This window comes from Nicotiana tomentosiformis, chromosome 7 (assembly GCF_000390325.3).
Source record: "Nicotiana tomentosiformis chromosome 7, ASM39032v3, whole genome shotgun sequence".
Lineage (NCBI taxonomy): Eukaryota > Viridiplantae > Streptophyta > Magnoliopsida > Solanales > Solanaceae > Nicotiana > Nicotiana tomentosiformis.
The window spans coordinates 93,448,229-93,450,957 of NC_090818.1; positions in this window are offsets into that span (position 1 = coordinate 93,448,229).

Sequence of the window (2,729 nt, forward strand, 5' to 3'; positions counted from 1 at the left end):
TTAACGAGTGTAACGGCCAGGTGGGTTGTGATTTTGGTAAATGTTTTTATTAAGTTCGGTCTAATTGTAATTCGTATTTTTGCATTGCGTTGTCCTTCCAATAGTCTTGTTACACGTTGCAACTGTATTAAGTCAGGTTCTCACGTGAAATGAAGTCAAAGGCTTGAACAACATTGCAGACTTAAATATAGCATTAACCCTTGAAACATTTTAAAAACTAGCTTTAGGCTATGTGCAACGCATGTTTTTATCGCGTCAATCAATTAACAACAATAATAATAACCCAGTAGAATTTCACTAATGGGGTCTGAGGAGGGTAGTGTGTACGCAGACCTTACCCCTACCCCAAAGGAGTAGAGAGGCTATTTCCGAAAGACCCTCGGCTCAAGAAAACAAAAATACAAAACGACAAGAGGAGACAACATTAGTATCACCACAACAATCATAGAAAAAATAGGAACATCATGAAATGCAGAAGAAAGATGCAAAACAAAAACGATAGCTAGTAAATAGGACATGCACTGAAAAGCGAAGTAGTAAAACACAACATTGTCACTAGCTACCCTAGACAATAACCTTACGTGGTCAGTCCCACAATTGTACGAAGTAAGTCAAGACTCAACTACATCCTAACCTACAAGTCTAATACTCGACCTCCATATCTTCCTATCAAGTGTCATATCCTCGGAAATCTGGAGCCTCGCCATATCCTGTCTGATCACCTCTCCTCAATACTTCTTAGGCCGCCCCTTACCTCTTCTCGTGCCCTCCACAACCAGTCGCTCACACCTCCGTACCGAAACATCTGGGCTTCTCCTTTGAACATGTCCGAATCATTTAAGTCTCGCTTCCCGCATCTTGTCATCAATGGGAGCCACGTGCACCTTCTCCCGAATAACATCATTCATAATCTTATCTATCCTAGTGTGCCCGCACATCCGCCTCAACATCCTCATTTCTGCTACTTTCATCTTCTGGATATGTGAGTTCTTAACGGGCCAACACTCAGCCCCATACAGCATGGCTGGTCTAACCACCGCTTTATAGAACTTACCTTTGAGTATTGGTAGCACTCTCTTGTCACACAGGATTCCAGATGCTAACCTCCACTTCATCCATCCTACCCCAATACGGTGTGTGACATCCTCGTCAATCTCCCCTCCCTCCTGGATAACCGAACCAAGGTACTTGAAGCTGCCTCTACTCGGGATGACCTGTGATTCAAGCCTCACATCCACGCCCACTTCCCCTGGCTCAACGCTGAATTTACACTCCAGGTATTCCGTCTTCGTCCTGCTCAACTTGAAACCCTTAGACTCAAGAGCCTGTCTCCAAACCTCTAGCCTCTCGTTAACACTGGCTCGCGACTCATCAATCAGAACTATGTCATTGGCAAATAGCATGCACCATGGCACCTCCCCTTGAATATGGTGTGTTAACGCGTCGATCACGAGGGCGAATAAGAACGGACTGAGCGCAGAACCTTGGTGTAACCCCAATACAACCGGAAACTGCTCAGAGTCGCCTCCTACTGTCCTAACCCGAGTCTTAGCCCCATCATACATGTCCTTAATCGCCATAATGTAGGGAACCGATACACTTTTTGCCTCCAGGCATCTCCAGAAAACTTCTCTAGGAATCTTATCATATGCTTTCTCTAGGTCAATAAAGACCATGTGCAGATCCTTCTTCCTCTCTCTGTACAGTTCCACCAACCTCCTAACAAGGTGTATAGCTTCTGTAGTCGAACGACCCGACATGAACCCGAACTGGTTGTCGGATACAGACACTGTTATCATTACCCTCACTTCAACCACCCTATCCCACACTTTCATGGTATGACTCAGTAATTTGATACCCATATAATTGTTACAACTCTAGATATCACATTTGTTCTTATACAATGGGACCACCGTACTCCACCTCCACTCATTCGGCATCCTCTTCGCTTTAAAAATAACATTAAACAACCTAGTTAACCACTCCAAACCTGCTCTCCCCACACACTTCCAAAATTCTAACTGAATCTCGTCTGGTCCGGTCGCTCTGCCCCTACTCATCTTATGCATAGCTCCCACGACCTCATCAACCTCGATACGCCTGCAGTACCTAAAGTCACGGTGACTCTCGGAATGCTCCAATTCGCCTAGCACAATATCCTGATCCCCTTCTTCATTCAGAAGTTTATGAAAGTAAGTCTGCCATCTCCTCTTAATCTGGGCATCTTCCATCAATACTCTACCATCTTCGTCCTTGATGCATCTCACTTGGTCCAAATCCCGAGCCTTCCCCTCTCTCAACTTGGCCAGCCGGAATAACTTCTTCTCCCCACCTTTTTTCCCCAGTTCCTCGTACATACGACCATATGCAGCAGTCTTAGCCTCTGTGACCGCCAGTTTAGCCTCCTTCCTAGCTGTCTTATACCTCTCAATGCATGCTCGCCTCTCCTCCTCATCTATGCTCCCCACTAACTTCAGGTACGCCACCTTCTTAGCTTTCACTTTACCTTGAACCACTTCATTCCATCACCAGTCTCCTTTATGCCCACCAGAGACGCCCGTCGAGACTCCTAACACCTCTCTCGCAACCTCCCTATTACAGTCTGCTGTCACTGACCACATAGTACTCGCGTCACCGCTGCTCCTCCAAGCTCCTATAGCCGATAATCGCCCTTCCAACTCTTGGGCTTTATCCTTAGTTAAGGCTCCCCACCTGATTCTCGAACTTCC